The 20,170-nt window shown below is 34.3% G+C and overlaps 1 long non-coding RNA gene across 2 annotated transcripts; it reads left to right on the top strand.

The window, feature by feature from the left end:
• Positions 1–2,605: 2,605 nt before the first annotated feature.
• On the top strand, positions 2,606–11,571 carry LOC110872647. 2 transcript variants are annotated; one of them, XR_002554583.2, is made up of 3 exons: positions 2,606–2,762; positions 4,312–8,879; positions 10,430–11,571. It is a non-coding gene; the product is annotated as an uncharacterized LOC110872647 (long non-coding RNA). The 2 variants fall into 2 exon arrangements; XR_002554584.2 differs by having other exon boundaries at positions 10,423–11,571.
• Positions 11,572–20,170: the final 8,599 nt, after the last annotated feature.

Here is a 20,170-nt window from a genome sequence, read left to right as displayed (position 1 = left end):
TTGACAAGCTGGCATCTGTTAGTCACATTTTGTTCATTACATGTGGCATTATGGATGAAGTTCTTTGAGCACAAGCCCTTTGATTCAAGAGCTGTCATGGGCTTTGGCGTATTGAATGGGATTTCCATTGGGCTTCTTAGCCTCAGCCTCGGTTTCAATTCTGTTGGTTTTCACCAAGTATTCATACAGTGCCAAAAAACAGTTGCTCAAAACCATAATTGCATTCATACTTTTATATTTGATTTTGTTGGTGTTAGTTGTTAGGTACTTGGTATGTAGAATTATATCATTATTTCATCAACATAATCTTATCAAAACTAATATCCTAATAAGCTTTATTTGAGTAACTCAACGTTTATTACTGGTTCTATTCTAGATGACAAAACTAGCTATCATCCCTTGCATTGTACTTTTGCAAACTCTTTTCTTCAGCAAGCTATTCAGGTTAAACTTTGATCTTATTCTTTCTACATCTGCATAAACAAGTATCGAATGTTGCCACTTTCCAGCTCATATACTTACCATTTGTCTTCATGCAATATTTCAAATCTGAATATTCAACATTATTTAGTGACATGCTCATGTACCAATCCAAGCAATCATGTTCCTAAATTCAGTTATTTGAAAATCTGCACAACTTGGGTGAACAGCAGAGGTGGCATGAAGAGCGGGATGGTAACCAAGTTAAAATGGGTTTGATTTTAACGGTGTCATGTTTTAGAATACATGCTTGAACGGGGCTGGATCATAGTTAGTAATAGTGCTCATAGCAGGCTCTATAGCGAATAGCGTAGCGAAGCGCTCATGTGTCGCTATCTGATTTTAATGCTTCCATAGCAAATTGGAGAGCCCCGTTGCCCCACTCCGGCCAGACTATGTTGTCTTAACTGGGTCCATGCTGGCTTTAGAGTTTGGCTTGGGCGTTCCCCCGGGAAATAATACCGCCGACTGCCACTTGACAGCCGCTGTGCCATCACGAGAGGCAAACACTCTCTGGGGTAACACACGGTGGGACGAAAACCCGAGTGGGGCGAAAACTAAGAGTAATTTTAAGGTTAAAATATAACAAGTAAGAGCAAGTGGTTGATGATATTTATCTTTTGATTGTTTTTTTATGTCATGATATTTATTTAAACTAACATTGCAGTACTACACATTGATAATTATCAGGTCTTCTAAGAGATCTTCCCATTTTTAGTAAGAAAATGTTCTGTTTATTATAACTGCAGCTAAAGGAGCTTGAACTTTGGTAGTGTAGGCACACGCGCGCGCGCACACACACACACGCACACTCATATTAATCTTTTTTTTAACGACGAATTTCTTTTAATCCCTATCCTCTGTGAGACATGAACCCAAGACCTTCACTTCCCTAACAACGTCTCATCATATTAATAATAGATTTTGTATAAGTTATACCTTTTATATCAAATCTCAAGATAGTGATAGAGGGGATGAAGATGAAGATCTTCTAGAGAAGTTTGAAGCTGAGAGGGTCGAGTATGGTGAAGAAAATGCAGTCGAGAGAACCAATGGGTGGTTATCAATTGGTGAAGATGTTCTCTACATGTTCTTGCTTTATTTAAATCGATCATCATTGATTTTGATGTTTCTGTGATTGTTTGTTGGTTATTTGAACAGGAAACAAGGGATTTAATGGAAAGAATGAAAATTTGCAGGTTTTGTGCAATCAAAAAGTAAGCCTTTTAATTTGCTACACATAATTACAATACATGTTAAGTTCAGTAGTTTTCAGTGCAGTTAACCTATAAGAAAACAAGAATATAATTCGCTATACAGTTAAAGTTCATGTCAAGTTCGTTACATTTGGTGTATTTCACCCTTTTTAGCACTCATGTTCATATGCTTTTATTCACGCATTTGACCTTTTTACAACTTTTTCTTAGAGCAGAAGTTGTTTCTGATGCAAAGAAAGCAACTGAGTTAGACTGCTTGAATCCAAAGGCATATCTGCGCAATTTGATCTTTTTTACAACTTTTTTTGCCAGTCAGCTGTGTGTCTATTGATGATGATCCAAATTTCCTTTATTTCACTATTTTTTTTTTGCAAGAGAGACTGAACCTTCTGGTGGTGTACTCTACGGCGATGCTACATACTCCGACGCCTGATCAATAGCTTAACTTGTTTCTTTTGTAAACTGTGTTAATGAACCCGACTTAGGTACTTTTTGGCAAGTTTTGGAGTGTTTGGACAACGAAAAGAAAGAGGCTGTAGCAATTAAAGTTGTATGTTCAATAAACAAGTATCGTGAAGCCGCCATGATTGAAATGGATGTTCTACAGAAGCTTGCTAGCCATGATGTTGGTGGGTCATGGTAGGTTTTAATCTTTTATTTTCTTTAATGTGGTTGTAGAAACTAAAGTGATTGTGTAACACCCCAAAACTCGAATTATTAAATTCGTAGGAATGTCACCATGTGTAATTAAATAAAATACAATAACTAAGTTATTAAACTTAGTTAAATGCCTAATAAACAAGTTAAGGAATGAAACTTGTGGCAACTATAACGGAATGGTAAACTTGAGGGACTTAGATTGCCAAAAAGGAAATATATTTTATTAAAACAAAAACAAAAAAAAAATCACACACACAGTGTGTGTGTCTGCGTACGATCGCAGGAGAAGGGGGAAAAGGGGGTGTAAACCCTAACCACAAAAAAATCATCAATTGAAAAGGAAATCGCGGGTTGATTGTGTGCATGAACCAAGAATGATGATCCCTTAAGCGTTTCTCACATCAAGTAAGTCAAATTTCATGATTTGGTGATGATTGATGAAACGGGTTGTGTGTAATCCGTGATTAAATGTGTGATTAAACCTGAATGTTACATGATATGCTCATATAGAAGTTGTATTATGTGCAATTTTGATTATATTGATAGTTTGAAGCAAAACCCATTTGTATGTCAAAAGATGAATGGATATTGTGAAACCCTAGATGCTAATTAGTATGGTATCAATGATTTAAACAATGTGTTGATGAAATTTTGATAAGTAATTGATGTTACAACCATATGTTCATAGTTAGGATGAAAGATTGTTATGAATTTGATTGATTGTTAATAAGTTATGTGAAGAATTAGTAGGAATCATGCTTTAAAAGCTTGTACATAATGTTTTTTTTTAAATGCGAAACCCGCCAAGTGTTTGATAAAATGCCTACAAAGTTTGTGTAAAATAGTTAGTAAATTCGTCACTTTTGACAGCCTTAGATAGTCATCTTGTAAAGGCCGTATCTCATTCGTTATTAGGAGTTAGACAACGAGCCTTATATCGTTGAAAAGGTTGTTTCGCATATTACATTTCATATTTGGCCATAAGAGGCTGGTTATGAGATTAAGTGGGTCAAAACAGCATGAAAAGTTAGTAAATTCGTCACTTTTGACAGCCTTAGAAGTCATCTTGTAAATGCCGTATCTCATTCGTTATTAGGAGTTAGACAACGAGCCTTATATCGTTAAAAAGGTTGTTTCGCATGTTACATTTCATATTTGGTCATAAGAGGCTGGTTATGAGGTTTAGTGGGTCAAAACAGCATGAAAAGTTAGTAAATTCGTTTTGACAGCAAGCTGTTTGGAAGCATTTCAGCTTCTGTGCTGATTTTGTAAAAATCATATAAAATCATAGGGATGTCCGATTGTTACGATCTTTATATGCTTAGAAAGATCTCTGAGTGTAGATCATTTCATATTTGAACATGAAGAACTGAATCAGAAGATAAATGGGTTAAAATGTGCCGTGAACAGCTGCTGCGCAGAAAGTTGCTGCACAAATTTTAGTATAAATATTCAGTAAAAATAGTTGTATTGTTATGCACACTTGTATGAATCATGAACTACTGATTTTAATAAATTATTAGTAAGTTATTTGATTGTTTTAAGTGTCTAAAACACTTACCAACTAGTTTATGCATATAATTGCACCAACGGGTCGAAACGGGTTGTTGATAGAAAATAGTAGAATGGATGTGTAAAAAAACCAAGGTGTTAAGAAATGGTATGAAAGGTTTAACATATGAAGCAAGTTGCCTAACTTAGAAAAGGTTATCATTCTAAGTATGGAATTTTGAAAGAATAACGAACATGATGTAAATACATAATTATGCATGCTAGAAGCTTATGTATGACTGTTGTGATGATGGAATGATAAATTGTTAGATTGATTAGCATTGTAGTATTATGATACATGTTGAACTCGTTAAGCGATTGACACGTGAATAGAAGTGTGATTAGTGATGCGTATGATTATGTATACTAACTATTGAATGGATGTAATGGAATGAGATAATAGGAACGTGTCAAGGAGAGGTCAAGCATAGGAGGATAGCGGGTCAAGATAAGGCAAGGTGACAAATACACTTATTGGAGTACTCGAGGTAAGTGAATTTCGATTCACTTTTTAGTAGGTTTAATAGATTTTAATACTTATGTTTACGAAACATCATGAAAGAACATGTAATAATCAGAAGTACAAAGCCAATAATGCCTCATTATTGAAGAAGGTTGTATTTAAGCCGAAAGTAAATTGGTGGGTTTAAACGGGTCGAATTTTATGTGCATATGTTGCGTAATGTAATGAAATTCGTTATGGTTAAGACCTTGGGTAAGAATTTTTAGTCATTATGTAAGGGGAACATTTCCCGGACCATTAGGAACAAGTTTTATATGATTCGGTTGTCGGTTAGTGAATGAACGGATTGTTTCGTGTTAGTGTAGGAAATTTTATAAGTATATGTGTATAGGAATCCAAAGGGCACATGGGTTGAATCATAGATTGTCTATACTATGTAAAGTTGTGAATGTGACATTCCGGCATAAACCTACATGTAAAAGAAGCTTGTGTATATATTCGTGATTAATTGATTGTGCGTAGGAAGGAACATTGGCATGTATGAAGGTACGCATGTATATATATAAGTGTATATATATATATATGTATGTATGTATGATAATAAGTACGTAGGTGTGAATGTATGTGTGAATGAATGTTCAATGCTTAAGACATATGCATGAACGTTATCAAAGTGTTCGAGTATTTATGGATACTAATGATGTGCGTTGAGTTGGAATGTAATGTAGGTATGGGATCGTTGGCTTCATGAAGAAATGGAGCTGGATTTGGATAAGAGTATTTAAGAAAGCGCTTGGACAATTCCACGACTACTTTATAGAATGCTCTACGAAATTTTATTATATAGTTTAATGTTGAATGGTATGTTAATGACTAATGGTTTGGTTGTACGTGGTGTCCACAGGTATCGCTTGGGTTTTCTCTACATTTATTGAAGTGAAGCGGACTTAGTTCAAGTTGAGAGCAAGGATTGTACGGGGTAGAATGGTCACATAGTGTAACTCATATAGGTTTTGAAGTATTAATGTTATAAAACGTTATAAATCCGTTTTAATGAATATATGGCATTTCGCATTTGAACCTTCATGTGTTTGATATGTCTATTAAAGAACGAAAATTTTGGGCTCTTGTTTTCCGCTGCGTCGTATTTTAAGTTATTACGCGTTAGTCTTACAGGGAATTGTTCTTATTACGAACGGGTCATGCCCGAATTTTGTTAAATAATAGTATGATAATATTACATTTTGGAATGTGTAATTTGGGCGTAACAAGTTGGTATCAGAGCCCTGGTTTGAGGGAAATCAAGTATGAGGAGGCAAATACTTGAACTCAAACCTGTGTGCTCTTGTGACGAGGAACCCGTACAATCCAAGACTCGATCAAGATCTAAAGGTAGAAGCAAATGTAAGTATGAATTTAAGTATGTTTATGAAGAAACTAACATTATGTTGTGTGTAAGATAAGCATAGTTGTTTGGATGAGGATGATCCACGACTGTGGTCTCGGACTGACACCAAGGCATGTAATAAGACCATTGCCCAGGTACGTAAATTTTGCATAAGGGTGCATGTAATGCTAAAAGTTATCGAGTGAAGGAAAATTTTAATGAAATATAATAATATAATGGAAACGAAGTTATGAAAATGTTACACGTGCCGAAACCTAATTCTTCGGACATAAGGTGACGATTACACGAAGACACGAAACTAGTATGTGGATTGTGTACCTGGCCAGTACACAAGAAACATAAGACGTTCGTGAGACCGTAATGATTGTTGCAGGTATGTCCGATAGGATTTGGTAGCGGCTGGGTGTGTGGGTGAAATGGGTAGTAAGACTCTCGGGAGGTTGAGAGTACTATGTAAGGGTGAAAGGTATAAGTGATAAGAATGAAATATTGAGTCCATAAGAAAGTATGGATTGACAATGTATGAATGCAATGTTTGAATCCGTGAGACGGATTCAAGGATGAAAGATATGAATGCAATGCTTGAGTCCGCGAGACGGATTCAAGGATGAAAGATGTGAATGCAATGCTTGAATCCGCGAAACGGATTCAAAGAATGAAAGATACGAATGATGCAAAGGATTCAAAGAATGAAAGATACGAATGATGCAAATCCCTTGCGGATTTGGTTATGCTAAAGAAGGTTATGATAAGCTATGCAAATCGACCGGTTCAAGTTGAACAAGTCGAGTAAGGATAGGGTACCATCCGTTTAGAACGGGTGGTCGTGAATGCAATAATAAATGTATGAAGCTCAACCCGTTATACGGATAGAACGGAATATTTACGTTGAACACAATTAACTCGATTTTACTTCACAATTAACTCGATTTTACTGAGGCGTAAGTGGTATGCTTGAATCTCATTATGAGAATATATGCCATTACCCATTTAATTAGATACTTGAATGCGTAAAAGAAATGAAAGTATATAAGCGAATGGAACTAAAATGTTGGTGTTGTAAGCGAAATAAGTATTATGACTAACCTTTAAAACGGGAAGGGTAAAAATTTGCAAGAAAACACTGGAACAGTGAAGCTATGAGGTCGTAAGCATGTTTGAATTGAAAAAGAGTGCAAACGTGTACTTCGATACGCATGTATATAATAAGAAATAAGTGGCAGTTGACCTTGAAAAGTCAAACTGCAGAAGCTGAGGAATAATTTGGTTTCAAACCAAGGGAGTGCTAGAGAAGAAAGGAAATGTGTAGTGTAGTACACCAAATGAGTTAAAGAATTACGAAATAATGATTATGTGTTTACCCGTCAAGAACGGGTCAAACAATGAGAATGATATATATATATTAAGAAATGGTCATGTATTGACCCGTTATGAATAAGCTTAACACACTAGTGCTTTAAAAAGAATCTTGGAAGTAGTAATATGTAAACAAGGAGAAGTAATAAACATCATGTTTAAATGAACTTGAATGAAATATGATAATCCCCAATTTTATAATGAGTATGGCAGATATCATAGTGTGATAAACCTATCTAGGTCAGTGAAAGAATGTTCATAAGCGAAAGCTCGTCACACGGATGAATGAGGTCAATACGAAACATGGTATGGATGGGGACGAAGAGGACCGACTCGTTGCTGCATGTTCAAGTACTGCACCAAGGTAGTAAGGTTAGCAAATTATTTAATATATGAAGGTACGATGCTCGAATCCCTCAAACCTACGCTCTCGTGAAAGTGTGCTCGTTTCTAAGCGCCACACAAGTAAGTGATTTAAGGATTTCGAGCTATGCTTTTAGATGAAAACGGAAATGGGTTATGGATAAATTACTATTATAACCTGGGTTGGGACGTTATGGGATGTTAGGGAAGGTTTTGGGACTGCCCGAGACCATTTCTGGTTGGAAAAAAAAAGACCCGGGAACAAAAAATTTTGGTCAAACAGCGTCTGCACAGCAGAGAGCCCGTCGGCGACGGCCTTTATGCCGTCGGCGACGGCACCCCTCCACCTGACGCGCTAACTGTCTGTCTACGGGCAATGTTTAGCGACGGGACCTTCCCGAGCCCGTCGGCGACGCACCATGTGCCGTCGGCGACGGGTCCCCCTTATCTGCTTATGCTGAAATTGTTTGTTTATTAGGCTAAGGTCCTTAATTCAGTTCTAGCATTCATTAAACATTAGGAACACCCCAAGTTGATTATGAAGCTAAGAAATTCAAGACAACTATCATGTTTTAATGATGTATGTGCGGGAAGTTATGTATGCGAATGAATGAAATAAGTAACACGTCTAGAAGGTTTGTAAAGAAAGATTGGATGAGTTTATGAAAATTTTACACTATCATTGAAAAAGTACCTCCATATGAATAGGTATGATATGTTTAATATGTACGAATGAACGAGATTGTATGCGGAAATGAATAAATTAATGATGACTAGGGATTGGTTTTCGCAAGGAAGTTTGAAATCTTGATAAGTATGAATAATATATCAGGATGCTAGTTTCAAATTATGGACTATGGGATCTGTGATTAGGCAGATTCTCACAACATGCTTATGTAAGTCGTCCAATGTAACTTGAATGAGTGAGGGAACGAAGAATAAAACTAGATGGGTTGTAGAAGAAAAGAAAGAGGTTTCGGGGACGAAACCTTCTTTAAGGGGGGTAGATTTGTAACACCCCAAAACTCGAATTATTAAATTCGTAGGAATGTCACCATGTGTAATTAAATAAAATACAATAACTAAGTTATTAAACTTAGTTAAATGCCTAATAAACAAGTTAAGGAATGAAACTTGTGGCAACTATAATGGAATGGTAAACTTGAGGGACTTAGATTGCCAAAAAGGAAATATATTTTATTAAAACAAAAACAAAAAAAAATCACACACACAGTGTGTGTGTCTGCGTACGATCGCAGGAGAAGGGGGAAAAGGGGGTGTAAACCCTAACCACAAAAAAATCATCAATTGAAAAGGAAATCGCGGGTTGATTGTGTGCATGAACCAAGAATGATGATCCCTTAAGCGTTTCTCACATCAAGTAAGTCAAATTTCATGATTTGGTGATGATTGATGAAACGGGTTGTGTGTAATCCGTGATTAAATGTGTGATTAAACCTGAATGTTACATGATATGCTCATATAGAAGTTGTATTATGTGCAATTTTGATTATATTGATAGTTTGAAGCAAAACCCATTTGTATGTCAAAAGATGAATGGATATTGTGAAACCCTAGATGCTAATTAGTATGGTATCAATGATTTAAACAATGTGTTGATGAAATTTTGATAAGTAATTGATGTTACAACCATATGTTCATAGTTAGGATGAAAGATTGTTATGAATTTGATTGATTGTTAATAAGTTATGTGAAGAATTAGTAGGAATCATGCTTTAAAAGCTTGTACATAATGTTTTTTTTTAAATGCGAAACCCGCCAAGTGTTTGATAAAATGCCTACAAAGTTTGTGTAAAATAGTTAGTAAATTCGTCACTTTTGACAGCCTTAGATAGTCATCTTGTAAAGGCCGTATCTCATTCGTTATTAGGAGTTAGACAACGAGCCTTATATCGTTGAAAAGGTTGTTTCGCATATTACATTTCATATTTGGCCATAAGAGGCTGGTTATGAGATTAAGTGGGTCAAAACAGCATGAAAAGTTAGTAAATTCGTCACTTTTGACAGCCTTAGATAGTCATCTTGTAAAGGCCGTATCTCATTCGTTATTAGGAGTTAGACAACGAGCCTTATATCGTTAAAAAGGTTGTTTCGCATGTTACATTTCATATTTGGTCATAAGAGGCTGGTTATGAGGTTTAGTGGGTCAAAACAGCATGAAAAGTTAGTAAATTCGTTTTGACAGCAAGCTGTTTGGAAGCATTTCAGCTTCTGTGCTGATTTTGTAAAAATCATATAAAATCATAGGGATGTCCGATTGTTACGATCTTTATATGCTTAGAAAGATCTCTGAGTGTAGATCATTTCATATTTGAACATGAAGAACTGAATCAGAAGATAAATGGGTTAAAATGTGCCGTGAACAGCTGCTGCGCAGAAAGTTGCTGCACAAATTTTAGTATAAATATTCAGTAAAAATAGTTGTATTGTTATGCACACTTGTATGAATCATGAACTACTGATTTTAATAAATTATTAGTAAGTTATTTGATTGTTTTAAGTGTCTAAAACACTTACCAACTAGTTTATGCATATAATTGCACCAACGGGTCGAAACGGGTTGTTGATAGAAAATAGTAGAATGGATGTGTAAAAAAACCAAGGTGTTAAGAAATGGTATGAAAGGTTTAACATATGAAGCAAGTTGCCTAACTTAGAAAAGGTTATCATTCTAAGTATGGAATTTTGAAAGAATAACGAACATGATGTAAATACATAATTATGCATGCTAGAAGCTTATGTATGACTGTTGTGATGATGGAATGATAAATTGTTAGATTGATTAGCATTGTAGTATTATGATACATGTTGAACTCGTTAAGCGATTGACACGTGAATAGAAGTGTGATTAGTGATGCGTATGATTATGTATACTAACTATTGAATGGATGTAATGGAATGAGATAATAGGAACGTGTCAAGGAGAGGTCAAGCATAGGAGGATAGCGGGTCAAGATAAGGCAAGGTGACAAATACACTTATTGGAGTACTCGAGGTAAGTGAATTTCGATTCACTTTTTAGTAGGTTTAATAGATTTTAATACTTATGTTTACGAAACATCATGAAAGAACATGTAATAATCAGAAGTACAAAGCCAATAATGCCTCATTATTGAAGAAGGTTGTATTTAAGCCGAAAGTAAATTGGTGGGTTTAAACGGGTCAAATTTTATGTGCATATGTTGCGTAATGTAATGAAATTCGTTATGGTTAAGACCTTGGGTAAGAATTTTTAGTCATTATGTAAGGGGAACATTTCCCGGACCATTAGGAACAAGTTTTATATGATTCGGTTGTCGGTTAGTGAATGAACGGATTGTTTCGTGTTAGTGTAGGAAATTTTATAAGTATATGTGTATAGGAATCCAAAGGGCACATGGGTTGAATCATAGATTGTCTATACTATGTAAAGTTGTGAATGTGACATTCCGGCATAAACCTACATGTAAAAGAAGCTTGTGTATATATTCGTGATTAATTGATTGTGCGTAGGAAGGAACATTGGCATGTATGAAGGTACGCATGTATATATATAAGTGTATATATATATATATGTATGTATGTATGATAATAAGTACGTAGGTGTGAATGTATGTGTGAATGAATGTTCAATGCTTAAGACATATGCATGAACGTTATCAAAGTGTTCGAGTATTTATGGATACTAATGATGTGCGTTGAGTTGGAATGTAATGTAGGTATGGGATCGTTGGCTTCATGAAGAAATGGAGCTGGATTTGGATAAGAGTATTTAAGAAAGCGCTTGGACAATTCCACGACTACTTTATAGAATGCTCTACGAAATTTTATTATATAGTTTAATGTTGAATGGTATGCTAATGACTAATGGTTTGGTTGTACGTGGTGTCCACAGGTATCGCTTGGGTTTTCTCTACATTTATTGAAGTGAAGCGGACTTAGTTCGAGTTGAGAGCAAGGATTGTACGGGGTAGAATGGTCACATAGTGTAACTCATATAGGTTTTGAAGTATTAATATTATAAAACGTTATAAATCCGTTTTAATGAATATATGGCATTTCGCATTTGAACCTTCATGTGTTTGATATGTCTATTAAAGAACGAAAATTTTGGGCTCTTGTTTTCCGCTGCGTCGTATTTTAAGTTATTACGCGTTAGTCTTACAGGGAATTGTTCTTATTACGAACGGGTCATGCCCGAATTTTGTTAAATAATAGTATGATAATATTACATTTTGGAATGTGTAATTTGGGCGTAACAGATTGCGGTGTAAGCGTGTTTAATTTTTGCAGTTGTGTGCAAATACGGAATTGGTTTGACTATCGTAATCATATATGTATTATAAGTACTTACTGGTGTTTGTTGATGTAATACCCGAAATATATTTTATGATAACAAAAATAAGTTCAGCAGATATATTTTATGTTTTGAATAATTAATAAGTAGTTTGATCCATTTTTTTATTAAACATGACAAATACATATCCATCAATTATTCATATAAATTTGAATTGATATTGTTAGATCTTCAATGTATTTGCAACTAATATTATAGAGTTAATTACACAAATGGGTCCTGTGGTTTATACCTAATTTCGCCTTTGGGTACTAACTTTTTTTATTAACAAGTTTAGGTTCTATAGTTTCAATTTTGTAACACCTTTGGGTACTAACACCAAAATTAGTTAATTAATGACTAAAATACCCTTGCATTTTTTTAAGTTTATCAATGTAACACATTTGGGTACAAACACATAATTTTATTTAAGTTTAAATCAATTTTACAAAATCTATTTATTTTTTTTTATCTTTTTATTGTATCTCTTAATTAACATAAAATCTATTTATTTTTTTATTTTCATATTTTTATTAAATTTCTTATTTAACATAAAATCTACTTGTTACACCAGTATTTTTTTAAATAGATTTTTTAAATAAAATCTACTAGTTATATAGTTTTTATATAAATTAATTTTTTACTCGTTTTAAATAATGTAAACCTTACTCGTTTTGAATTTTGGATTGAAATGATTGATAATAATAAATTTCTTTCATGTAAAAAAAATTAAGCCTTTTTGTTAACTCGTTTTTTTATTCATTTACATTTTACTATTTTAGAAAGATATTTAATTTACATAAAACTATATAGCTAGGTATTTTAGATAAAACTATATATCTAGGTATTTTAGATAAAACTATATAGCTAGGTATTTTAGATAAAACAAAAAAAATTAAGCCTTTTTTTAACTCGTTTTTTTGTAAAAAAAATATTTAATTTACATAAAACTATATAGCTAGTAGATTTTACTGGTGCAACTAGTAGATTTTATGTAAATTAAATATATTTCTAAAATAGTAAAATGTAAATAAATAAAAAAACGAGTTAAAAAAAGGCTTAAATTTCTTTTACATGAAAGATATTTATTTTTATTATTATTATTATTAATATTATCAATCATATATATCCAAAATTGAAAACGAGTAAGGTTTACATTATTTAAAACGAGTAAGAAATTTAATTTACATAAAACTATATAGCTAGTAGATTTTATTTAAAAAATCTATTTAAAAACATACTGGTGTAACAAGTAGATTTTTTATTAAATAAGAAATTTAACAAAAATATGAAAATAAAAAATAAATAGACTTTATGTTAATTAAGAGATATAATAAAAAGATGAAAATAAAAAAATAAATAGATTTTGTATAATTGATTTAAACTTAAATAAAATTAGGTGTTAGTACCCAAATGTGTTACATTGATAAACTTAAAAAAATGCAAGGGTATTTTAGTCATTAATTAACTAATTTTGGTGTAAGTACCCAAAGGTGTTACAAAATTAAAACCATAGAACCTAAACCTGTTAAAAATAAAAGTTAGTACCCAAAGGCGAAATTAAGTATAAACCACAGGACCCATTTGTGTAATTAACTCAATATTATATGTATAATATCTCATCATAATTTCATACTTTCTAAATCAGTTCTTAGAGTAGAATATAAAACACAAAAAGATAAAAATAAAATAAAGAATAACAAAATTCATAACCCACAACCCACTGTAACTTTTGACTTTTTTTTGAAAGAAAATACACCATCTCGTACACCATTCCTTTCTTTGCCACCATCACGTTTTGAATTAGATAGCAGAGAACCCATGACCATTTTCTTGTTTGACTAACTAAAAACATCATGATGAATGAGTATGGTTTTAAACCAACTCAAAATTTACAATTATATATGCATACACACCATGCTAAGGAATCATATCATGCCCTATACCAATTTCAAATCAAAATATCACCTCCAACAAACCACCACCTTCAACTTCCGTGACCACCGCACATCAGCCACTACCTCAGTTCCGAGTCCACCGCAAAACTCACTGACTCCGCCACCCTGTGCCACCGTGGGTTCGCTGAACGCCGCCCCGTCTCTGCGTCCGTTGCTTCGGCCACGCACACCCCACTACCGTCACCGGGTTTACTCTTTTCCAGTCAGATTCGAGAGGTAGACTCCATCCTTTGTTTTGTTTTCTTTAAGACCGTCCGAGATGAGTTGGGTCTTGTCTTGGATTTCCGGCTATAAAATGAACAGAGGGAGAGATCGAGTTGGGGCTGGGTTTCGGTTTGGGTAGTACACCGGTGACCATAAGGGGTTCCGGTTGGCTTCATCAAACAAAGTTGGAGAGAGAAAGAAAGAACTATGAGTTTTGTGTGTACAATGTGTGTTGTGTGTGTGTTTTATTGAAAATATGAATGTGAATGTCTGTGGTCTGTTATATGTGTGTATACATATATAATATAGTTTAATTCTTTTATTACTTCTTTCTTATATTACATTTAGTTTTTAGTTACAACAAATGTATTACAAGTAATGTCATCAAATAAATTTGACATCCTTTCCATGACATGGAGATAAATATAAGATTAAAGCATTTTTTCTTTTCCTCAATCTTGTACGCCAAATATATGAAAGTTGTAATCAAGAGTTATTTATTAAAGAAAACCTACTAGTTAGATTGATAAACATTTGGTATGAATTAATCAATGGATGTTTATTTTAACAAAACTAATTTGTTTAGATTGATACTGTTAGTGGTTAAAAATCTATACTTTGTGTATTATTTTTTTAAAAGTCTTATTAAATTTATACTTGTAAGGTTAGACGAGTTAATTAAGATTATAGATTATGTTATTAAATAAATTTATGTTTATGTGTGTGTGTTAGTGTATTTACTTATTATTATGAACATGATGGACTATTTTTATAAAAGGGGTATACAAAATATGTGAGCCAGCGTTAAGCCAAGAGTGTATTGATTAATTATTACGGGTAGTCTAGTTTGTGGTCACCCGGGAAATCCAACGAATGATCTCTTAATTTAAATAAATAAATTAAAACAAAACTAATCTCGAAGAACGGGATTTAGGTTTGCATAATTGTTGAGGACGACTCGATTTGGATTTGTGCTTGGCTTGCTAAGACAAGGTACGGATTCCTATTTCTAACATCATAGTATTTTTATCATATCCGTCACTTTGCAGTACGGATTTTTGTGTGTTCCCGTTAACCGTTTCATATGTGATGTGTTATCTGAATCAGTATGGTATTGTTTGTAAGATTATTAGTGTGATGTAACATGCCATACCTTAGACTTGTACTCATGGTCGCATGTTCCTATTTGTATTATTTTCAGTTGGTTATAAGCTATTTGCATGGCCTTAGTTTTGTACTCTGTCACCCAAACGTCTGGCCTGCCGTTTGGGCATCAACGGCATGGCATTTATCGTGACAGTGCGTAATAAAAGTCACGGCGTCTCTAACTTGTGCTCGTGTAGCACTTTGGTCCCTAGAGGCGTATAGATCGATCTTAGTTCCGAGTTTGTGTTTGTTGTGTGGAGATGGAATAATGGGTGAACGCCACACTCACCATCTCATAGGTGCATGGACTAGCTAGCTGTGTACCAATTTGTATTTGGCTCTGGGTGCTTCCTTATTACATGATATATGGTTGTGACATTCAAGGTCACCTAAGAAGTATATGCGTCTGGTACGTTTGTGATATGATATGATCCGTCCGCTACTGTGCCAATTATACTTTAGACGCATGTTTCTGGTTCGGTTCAACATCAACTTCAGTTTAATTTCTGTACCCGTATTAGATTCGTTATTTCAATATCGTTTCGTGTTTCTTTCTTTTCGTCCATCCTTACTTGTACTATTGTTCTTTCCGTTACTGAGCAATTCTTTGGCTCCGCAGTAGTTTTCTTTTTTGTGTTTTTCTTGTCTTGTTTACAGGTAATCAGGGATAATATGGGGAATCAGTAATGAGAGACTAATGGATGTTCAAGAGTATTTAAAGACTCTTTAATTTTGTTAAATCATGTACTTTTAAATGAACTTAAGACTTAGGGTATTTTGGGACCTGTATGTCACTTTGAATCCTATCTTATATTAAATGGATGTGTTTTGGTTATGATATTCGTAATAGTAACGCTTCGACCTGCCTTGGGTTGGGGTGTTACAGTTGAGATCTATGATTTAGCTATTGGCAATGATGCCGCCACGTCATCGTCATGCTTGGATTTTTAGAAAAAGTAAGTGAAAGAAAAAATGCGAAGATAGAAGCAGAGGGTATGTTGGGTGTAATCTTGATTGTTCGGTCGAATGAGTAGCGGGTCAGAAGTCGATTCGGGTCAACAGGGGTCAGTAGAAGTCTTGATTTTAGGCACATGTTTTTAGTGTTTTAGCAAGTTATTGTTAGTTTAGTGTTTTAGGCACATGTTCATGGACTTGGCATTAGTTTGTTAGAGAGTTTCCTATTGAAGCAGTAAGGTAATAGCTAGGGGACTCTTTTGAGTTTGTTATTTGGATGCTACCCTATTTAAGGCATGTTTGGTATGGAATAAAATAACCAACAGTTTGATATTGTTTAGTTTTTGTTTGTAGAAACGATGAGTTTTGAGTTTTGAGATGTTTGTATTGTTGATTTTGATATTGTTTAATTTTTGTTTGTAGAAGTCTATTGGATATGGATGTTGTTAGGTTATTCCAAAAATATAGATTTTTTGTGATTTTAACCGAGTAATATGTCATGGATGTTATATAGTTAAGACATATAGAAAAATTGTTTAATTTGATTTCCTGTTGTGTTTATTTACTTTCATAAATACATCTGATATAGTCATATATGACATCATTTAAATAATTGAAAAATTGAAAGATTAGGATTTTAGATATTGTCATACATGACATGGTTCAAGAAGTCTACGAAGGTATCGAGCCAAAACCTCAGATAATTGCACCGTTTTTTTTTTTTTTTTTTTTTTTTTTTTTACACCAACTGGCCACCACATATATAATCTTGGCCCAGGTGTGTACATTTTTTTACAAAATTAAGCAAAAATATTTGATTTCCAAAATATTGAGTTTGTATAATTAAAGATACTAGGCTGATACATTTAAGCAACTTAAGTATAATCTTGTCACCAATGCATTTGTGTTTAGCTTTTGGTAAGCAAGTGTAAAAAGACCAAAATACCCTTGGGGAAGAGAATAATTGTTATGAGATATTGATTTGGTGTAGTTACTTAGATTGGCTATGAATGCAATTTGATCTTTTTTACAACTTTGTTTGTCAGGCAGTTGTATGTCTATTGATGATGATCCAAATCTCCTTTTATTTCACTTTTTGTTTGTTTGCCAGAGAGACTGAACCTTCTGGTCGTGGTTAGCCACCATACTCTACGGCGATGCTACATACTCCGATGCTTGAACTATCTAAGGTTGCAAATTGGAGAACAAGGACGCCTTTGGTGGTATCGGTTTGGTGAAAGGATGGGCAGTGGTGCTGATATCGGTGGGAGCAGCCGCCAACTCCAGCAACTATAGGGTTCCATGAAGAATAAACATTGGTTGTTTTGTGTATGTAGTATGCGAAACCCTACACGCAAGACACCATTAATTCATTTTAGTATTATTTTTGTAAGTTCATTGTAATTTAATTACATAAGTTATCCATATGTGTGTTACGAGTCTGAGGTGTAAGCCAAGCCACGTGTTGTGACCATTGGAAGGAAATGAAGACGCTTTGATCTTTTCCAGAGACCCAATCTTTGTTTTTTTTTTTTGTCATTTAACATCTTTTTTGGGTTTCGCATAACAAAACCCTTACCGTCAAGTTTGTGTATTAACAAATAATAATAATAATAATATAAATAACTTTCTCAAGCCCGGGTGATAACCCAGTGATTCATAAACAGGTTAGTGGGTCAACTTGTTTAATTAAACAAGTTTGATAGTTAACTTGTTTAACTAAATGAGTTAAGCAAATCAACCTAAACATGGCCGGTTTTTTAAAGAGTTTAGATATGCCAACTCAAAACCTGATTATTTTACTGTCGTGTTTTTTGTTGTCTTGGTAATACCATGCCTAAATTTTTTCTTAATATTATTCGATGAAGCAACAATTGCTACTGCTATAGCAACCAACAAACCGATCTTCAAAAGAATAAGGGTAAATTACATTTTTTGTCCTTTATGTTTGTATCAGATTACAGTGGATGCACTTTAACTTCAATAATTACAGTCACAATCCTTTATTTGGAAAAACGCATTACACCATAGGTCCTTTGACCCCAACTTGGTTAAAATTTTCAGTTAACTTTGATCACATAAGGGTAATATAGTCTTTTTACCAATTTATTTACAATTATTGTAATAAATAAAACACAAAGTATTTTTAAAAACAATAAATAACTCTATTCTCTCACTTTGAAATCTCTCTCTCTCCCTCTCTCCTTCTCTAAACTAAACAACAGCGACCACCACCTCAACCACTCTAACCCACCTCATCCGCCACACCACTCCCACGTCTTCCGTTTGCAACCCTAAGCTCCACCAACCATTTTCTGACGACATCCGATCACCACCAACCATTTCCGGCGACATCCAGTCACCACCACCATTTCTGGCGATATCCTTCTTGAACCCCCAAATTTTCATTAGTATCCCATACCCCAAATTTTTCATACAATATACATCAACTCCATAAAAAAATCTTCAATTAATCCACACAAAACCAACAACTTAATAGCTAATCATGGATATCGGCCCTCTATTCTACAATTTCTTTTTTTTCCTATACCCAATAGCTAATCTTGAACAATTCAACTCAAATATTAATAGAATTAAGCGAAAATAAGCAAATCATGATTTAATTCTATCTAGAAAGTGTTTTAAAACTGCTTTTCTAGAAACAAAACTAAATACAAGCCTAAACACTTGAATCTAAATCAAATTAGGGCAAAATGAATCACTCAGCATCATCATTATCAATCTAACCTTTACAGCAGGAAACGGAAACGATACTCAAATCTGTTACACAGATCTTAACGGTTATAAATGGAAGGATGGTGGTGTTGTGCAGTGGTGGTGTTAATGGTGGTGGTGGTGGGTTGGGTTCTAGGGTTGGGGATTTTCATGGGAAAACTTCGTTCTTCACGGATTTGTGGCCAGAGAGAGATAGATGTGCTAAAGATGGTTATAATGTTGCGGTGTTGGTTAGAGACGCTGGTGGTGGTCATACGTGGTGGTGGGATGGTTATTTTTCTGTTACAGAGGGTGAAGGGTTTATAAGGGGAAGAAGGAGGGTGTAAAAAGACATAAATGTCCTCACATGAGGTGCACATGATATGACTTAACATTTAGAATTAACTGAGTTAGTGATAAAGGACCTAAGGTGTAATGCTTTTAACGAAAAAAGGGACTGTGACTGTAAATATTAAAGTTAAAGGGTATCCGTTGCAATCCGGTACAAATATAAAGGACAAAAAGTGTAATTTACCCAAAAAAAATAAAGGCGACTTTCAAGTGTCATATAGCAATATGCATGTGCAAGTGTCCCCACAAATTTCTTTCTTAAGAAAACAACAAACAAATAGTACGGATCCTTATAAACCACTACTCAGGGTGAGTGGAGTGGGGACGGTAAACCCACTCGGTACAGACCCTCATCCACCGCCAATAAGTTTACCGATCAAATATTGCCGAATGGGTGGCCAAAATCGGTGAAGGTTCACCGAGTCGGGGAGGGGGATGGAAGGGGAGAGAGAGATGGGTGTGTGGTGGGGTCCATGCATTCTCAACCAATCACACAATTTTCCTTTTTTTAAATAGTTTACCTAAACTCCATTAGGTAAATCACCGCCAACGTTTTTGAGTATTAGGTAAACAAATTAGTTAAATTGACGTGACACTGTTTGATTGGGTGAATGGGGAGTTTACCTATTCCAAATAGGGAACCACTCCCTTCACCCTCACGCCCATGCCTATGTGAGACAAGCTCACAAACTCTAATACATTGTGTTCCAAATTTTCAAAATTTTGATTGTTCTAATTATACAACTTCAAACATATCCATATCTTATTCATCTTAACTTTGTTTTGGATGTGTTTTGATTCGTTGCAAAAATCTCATGTAGTAGAACACTAGCCCAAAATAACTATCTATATATCACATATACAAATACGATTATTTATCTCCAAAAGTCATGAAAAATCAAGTCTCACTGAAGTTTTCCAATGCTGATTTAATCAGCAGCGGCGTCTATGAACAGAAGTGGACGATAGCGAATTGTCATTTTCAATTTCACTAAAGATAACATGATA

Source organism: Helianthus annuus, chromosome 8 (genome assembly GCF_002127325.2).
Source record: "Helianthus annuus cultivar XRQ/B chromosome 8, HanXRQr2.0-SUNRISE, whole genome shotgun sequence".
Lineage (NCBI taxonomy): Eukaryota > Viridiplantae > Streptophyta > Magnoliopsida > Asterales > Asteraceae > Helianthus > Helianthus annuus.
Note: the sequence above shows the minus strand (reverse complement) of the source record. Positions and strands in the feature narration are given on the sequence as shown.